Consider the following 6,713-nt stretch of genomic DNA (forward strand, 5'->3'; position numbering starts at 1 on the left):
GAGTTTTTTTTAAAATAGATACAAAATCTAAAAGTTCAATCCGTCTTTTCTTTCAACTATTAGGATCATATTTTCATCTTATACACTCCTCATATATTTTATTGAGATAATCTAATCATTACACTATGTATGTTATTTACAATTCCGAATAAAGTTTTGAGTGAAAGTAGAAGTTAACTTTTATTATCATTTCCCATTATCAATAGTATATTTCTGTACAAAATGTACGAAAATGTTTTAGCGCCATCTCTTGCAATATTTTGTAGTTAATTTGAAATAAGTAAATCTACCCATCCCTCTCCCGCTCCGGTCTTGACATGACTTCTCAAAACATCAACATCTGGTTCTACCTGAGAGGAATCGAGTCGCACCTGCTAGACAGGTATCGAGGTAGACTTGACATTTCTGTTGTGTGTATAATAAATGTAAATACGTTTAGAATGGAAGAATGTGATAATTTTCATCGTTTTTAATGGATTTAAATTGTATGATGACAAACTCTTGCTACATTAAGTTATCTGTGGATGTAAATATATTGGTTCTGTTTTAAAATTGAAAAAGTTGACCGGTAAGTTGACGTTGCAACAACTTGTCAATAGCTTGTATACGTGTTTTTTTTGCCGGATGCCTTACCTGTCGATCACTTAATATAAATTTTTTTGGTTCGATCACCTTGTACATGAAAAATTCGTGATTTGTGTACGTTGAAAATTAAAATTGTTTATGTAGAGTTTTTTCTATGAGAAAAATCAGTTTTATTTATGAAATATTTATGCGATACTTCATTTTGCGATGTTAAAGTTGTGTGTCATGATATCCTCCCTATACATTTTCATCTCAATGTTTCAAAATTAATGTTTTTTAATTAAGGTATTCAATATCTGAAGAGTTTACGATCTTTTTTAAATTAAATTTTATTATATTATCTTTCTGTAAAATCCCGGCTACTAATATCTAATTTTCAAAATATGTATTTTCTACAGTGAAGTTATGCAAAGGGACATTTAAATTAACATACTAAGTTGTGCTGTAATTTTTGTATTTTATTTTTTAATTTAATGTGTGTGATAATGTGTAATATAAAACTTTCGCTATTAAAATGGTTTTCTTTTAGTCTATGATTTTAAACGCAATTAACAGTTATTAAAATTAATTTTTCTTAAATGTAAAAAATATTGAAAATTTTCTTAAATATAAAAAGTATTTAAAATTTGATATTTTGTATATGATATTCTGTTTGATATGACTTCGTAAGATATTTTGCTTGAGTCAATTGTTTATCAGTTAAAAAATTCAATTTTATAGCGAAAAAAGTAATCGATTTAAAGTTATAGAGTTCTTAGTTGTCAAATGGATGGGTCTTTCGGATTAGTGCTGGTCTTTTATTTTTTAATTGATTATAAATTGTTTTATTAGTTGGTTTAGATAGGAGACAGATCTAGTGTCTGCTGTTATTATATATATATATATATATATATATATATTGGAAGGAGATATCCAATAACCCCCCTCGAATGTACATTAAAACTACGCCACTGCCTTAATACAATAAAATTTCTTAGAGGAATCAATGTTTTTTTTATTTATTTTTTCTCCTTTTTTCCATCATTTGTTTGTGTTAATTTTTTACCTCTTGTTAATAAATGTTTTTCTAGGTGTGGCTTTAGCAAAAAAGCAATAATTTGCTTTATTTTAGAATTTTTGATAAGTCTCTTTAAATTTTGCAACAAAAATGCTACCGTAACAGAAACCCTGATATTTTTTATGGAATATTATGGTTTTTATGACCTTACATGCACTTATTATTCATTATGATGAATTTTATAATATTTGAACTTTAATTTTATCCTACATCTTCTAAAAAATATTCTGTTAAATTAATGCTATTAAAATTTGTATTATTATTATTTAAATCATTTCTAATTGCTTAAATAAAAAAAAGTCTGATTTTCATTGACTCATTACATGAAACCGTTTCAATGACTTCGATTCTTTTATGACTTAAATAAAAGATATTCTCCTATTTGTGCATAATAAATTTAAAAATTCTTGTATAGTGGCTATTTTATAACATACATAATCTTCTTTGGCTTGGTCTTCCATTATGGATATCATCTCGCTGAATCGTATTATTCATTTTAAAACTATTGATTGAAAAAATTTATAAATAATGAATTACATATTTAATTTGGTAAAAATGCACCTTTTAAGCTGGTTTCCCTTTTAAATGTTCTTAGTGATGTGCAAGTGTGAACTCTTGTTTCATGAGACATTGGTCAAAATTCATCTAAAAAATAAAAAGTGTACGTTTCAAAAGCCGCAAGCTGTTTGTGAAAAGATTTTTGTTAAGTTGTATCTAATTTACCTGATTTAGAAATATTAATTTTTATTCTTATACTAAGTTTCAAATTGTTTTATTCGTGCATATCTTTATTGAAAATTTAATGTTTATTGGCTTATATCATTATTTTCTTAAGTTGTGATAAGCTTAATTGCAAGAAAAAAATCATGGAATATTTCTAATATCAGTGAACGCAGAAGTATCTCAAAAGGGGGGGAGGACTCTCGCATCCCTCCCTGTATATATATATAGATGCAGAGTCCAAATTACCTGGACCTCTCAATATGTCAATCAAGAATTCGATTAATTGTAAATTTAATTACACAAATATCAAGTGAAAAAATTACAATGTTAGAAGGGGCTGGGTCCCTTCATTTATAAAATGTGAGGGGGCTAAGGCCCCTTCTGCCCCCTGGTTCTTCAGTCCCGGTCTAATATGTGTAAAAAAAAAGGTCTGTTGTTTTTAATTTCTGTAAAGCATTAAATTAAAAAACATTTCAGTTTTTGTAAAGGATTTCATCCAGGCCCACGAGCAGGGTTCTTCAACATGGGTCCAGCCCAGAAGAACCCAGCAGGTTTTTGCAGATTGGGCCCACTTGAAAAAACCCTGCTTTTATGTCCACCAAGTGGGTTTTTTCACGTTTATCTTGAATGAATAAATTTCCAAACAATTTTTTTTAGCAATTATCACACCAAATTATTCTTTGAAATTATCAACTTAATGTTTTATAAATTTAACTTTGTAACTTTTGAAAGAAAACATATGAAATTAAACATATTTCATTAATCTGATATAATATAAATGAACTAAATACATGAAGAAGAAAAAAGTACACTATTAAAAATTTTGCTTAGTACATTACTTATCTATAAAACAAATCACGTGGAATATGTATTATACTTAATGCAGTTTTATTTGGATTGTAAACTCCAGGGGTGTAGCGTGTGTCTGATCGCATGGGCAAGGTTCGGGAGAAACTCAGACAGCCCTAAGAAATTTTTTGATTTAATTAAATAAATTATTGGCTTCAGAATTTTTAATTGTAAAAAAAAGTCACTTAACAAAGTATAGTTATAAAATATTACTATTTCAATATACTTCGATTTCTATTATTTTAGCACATGGGTTAATTAAATCGAGAATTTTTCAAAATGAAATAAATTTTTCTCTTATTTAAAGAGAAAATGTAACAAAATACAGTCTTTACTTACTTACTAAAAATATTTTGACATGGTTTTTGTAACNCAAAGTAATTGAAAAAAAAAAAAAAAAAAACTGTTTTAGATATTAGACCCTGTGAATTTTCTGCATGCCTGGTTAGTCCTTCAGGGTTTGTTAAAATACATCAACAGATATATATTATATATTTCCAATATTACAAAATGGACATATTTTTAGACAAGGAGTGCGAAAATAAATTTTTCTGTTAAAAAAATTTCTGTAATGAGTATTTTAAAAGAATAGACCAGAATATCTCCATTTTATTTAAATAGACTATACCTGTTTTCATCATACTGTACCTTTTGCAAAAAATCCATGTTTAAATATAAAGTTTAGAATATCAATTGAAAGCCAAAATTTCTAATGACTCAGTTATTCACCGTTTCTTTTATGACAACTGAACTAGAAAAAATAATTTTTAATTAGTTTTGTTCAAACTGTGAAATTGCATTCCTTAACTTAAGAAATTCCATTCATTAGAAATTCCATTTAAAGCTAATTATGAATTTAAAACTTTTAAAATTAACCTTTATAAATTAAAGCTAATCACATAACACATTATACTTTACATTTTACAGAAAATAATTTCAGTAGCATCATCATTATGCAATGCATTATACATTTGGAAGGCAGAAATGTGACTGAAGTAGTTGTTCTTTTAACCATTTCTTTTATTAATCCCTTTGGTAATACTTTCCAAATTTTTTTTGGTAACAATACTTTTCAATTTATATTAGATCGTACTTTTATGTTTAGTATATATAAGTATGAATGTAGAATATATTTAATAAAAAACCCTCTTATATCTGAGCGAATTACATAAAAGGCACTACTCAAAAACATTTGAGCATAAATTAAAAACTACACATACAATGTTGCCTGTGATGTCTAGTAACGTTCATGGAAAGCAACTAGGGAAATTACCTTTTGATTTTTTGTTTTCTTTTGACAGCTTTTGAATTTTTCGATAAAATTATGAAAATAAGAAAAAGTATATTAATTTCATTTCTTTTAATCTGATAATTTTTTTTTTGGGAGGGGGGGGGGTTATTTTTTAATTCATCATTTGCTTCATTTAAAGTACTAGTATTGATACAGCATTAATTCACTAATTTTTATTTTTATATTTCCACATCATTTTTCTGGTTTTCATCCTTGTTTTTTTTCACTTAATTTTTTTAGGTATTAATTACTTGTATCTAAAATATTTAGTTATATCCAAAATATTTGTTTATGTATTTCAAAATTTTCCCCTTCTTTAAAACATTAATGAAGTAGAAAGTAACGTATAAATTTTGTAATAAGTTTGCTTATTTTTCTGTGAAATATTAGTTGGGAGACAGGAGAAAAATCTTAAGATGCAAAATTAGGATTTGATATAAGTAAAAAGAATTTAAAAAAAAAACTCTAAATATATGTTATATATTATATAATAGTACTGCATATTTATTCTACTCTTACGTTTAAATAACACACTTATGACTGCTGAAATATGTTTAGAATTTAATTTTCTTTGTTAATTATTAAAATTCCAATTTTCTAAAAAATGAATTAGAAGCTAAACTGAAAACTTTTTCTCTGGTTGCTACTTATTATCTGTTCTTCACAATTCCTGATATCAATTGAAAATTTAGCCTTTTCATAAATATGTTTTGAAAACTATGCATGAATTAATTTCAAAGACCCACCTGACTTGGATTTTAACAGAAAAAATTATACGATACTTTTATGAAAATTATAATAAATTTAAATAAATTTTATAGTAAAGTTTGTCTCAGTTCTTTGCCGGAAAAACGATACAATGCTTGCCGTGAAAATTTCTATTAAGCTCAATATATTAATAAATTTTTGTCAAGCAACAGTTATAATTAGATGATTTTTTTTATTGTTTTTTTCCATCAGCTATACCTCTCGAAATTATAACTTATATATGTTACTGATTTAGTATTTAATTTTGTGATTCAGTTATGCTGTATACATTTTGCCCTAGGTCCTACAACTGAAATGTTACCTGATTTGAAAAAGAAATGAATAAAAAACCGAAGTGAGATACTTGCGGCAAAAATTTACATAATTTCGACATGTTTTTGGACAAATACAAATGAACTTGCGGAGAATGCCATTAAATCCTTTCATTTGAAGCTCGTTTGGCGGGGACGAATACCTTGTTAAAGCTTCTCGCTCTGAAAAACACGTGAAGCATTCGATTTCTTGTTTTATTTATTTTTATAAGCGAAACCTCTAGCCGCAGAGCAAAAATAGTGTTGATTTGTCACATGAAATAAATCGCTGTTTGTAGCGTTAATAGGCACAATTTTTTAAAATTTTTTATATATGTACAAAAAGTTTCAGAAGTTTATCAAATAAAATGCATTTTTAAACCTTTATTAATATTTAATAAATGTGGTGTATAGGTCTTTGAAATTAGTGCACTTACATTGGATATTTTTTGTTATAATTTTAATTTTTAAAATTATTAATGTCTAAACCATTCTGTATAAAAATTTGGTTGGAAGTATAGACTTATGCTACAGAACATTTATAATGGAGTGGCACGTTATAAAATTTGTGTTTTATAATTTATTTATTTTATTAATTGAGGAGGTAACTAAATAGCAACTATCCAAATATGAAGCAAATGATCAAAGATGATTTAAGGTGAAAACATTTAATCGTAATTGCAATTCGTAATTAATCGTAATTGCAATTGCCCTGTACTCCGAACACTGATATTTCTCCTAATCTATTCTCATCAGGTATTAAAATATCGAATAAATATAATAATATCAACGAATAAATTAATATTAATTTGGATATAACAAATATTTCGGACATTCACCGAAGCGACTATGTGATTGTTGATATTAGCCGGTGAAGGTCGACATTTTCTTGATTTAGGTTATCCACGCTAACATAGATATAATGCCAATAGAATAAATGATATTGTTGCATATGCTAAAATATAATCATTAAATAATAATAAAGGAATACTTAACGAAAAATGTTTTAACCCATTTATGCCTTTATTTAAAAAAAAAAATTAGCATGCGATTGCATTTTATTAATAGAATTTATTTTGCTGTAACAATATTTATGTTTGGGTATGAAGTAAAAATAAAGCACTATTTTTAATGTTTAAGTGGGAGAAAA

At 26.5% G+C, this 6,713-nt stretch overlaps 1 protein-coding gene across 2 annotated transcripts in view; it reads left to right on the forward strand.

Annotated features, from left to right (window-relative positions):
- Positions 1 to 303: 303 nt before the first annotated feature.
- The window catches only part of LOC107454979 (myosin-VIIa ck), a 77,907-nt gene continuing 71,497 nt past the window's right edge, over positions 304 to 6,713 (forward strand). The window contains exon 1 of one of the 2 annotated variants that reach the window (XM_016072360.4): positions 304 to 568. The gene's annotated coding sequence lies outside the window, so the exon portion shown is untranslated. The remainder of the gene's footprint in view (positions 569 to 6,713) is intronic. The other variant, XM_016072361.3, reaches the window with a different exon arrangement.

Source organism: Parasteatoda tepidariorum, chromosome X2 (genome assembly GCF_043381705.1).
Source record: "Parasteatoda tepidariorum isolate YZ-2023 chromosome X2, CAS_Ptep_4.0, whole genome shotgun sequence".
Taxonomy (NCBI): Eukaryota; Metazoa; Arthropoda; class Arachnida; order Araneae; family Theridiidae; genus Parasteatoda; species Parasteatoda tepidariorum.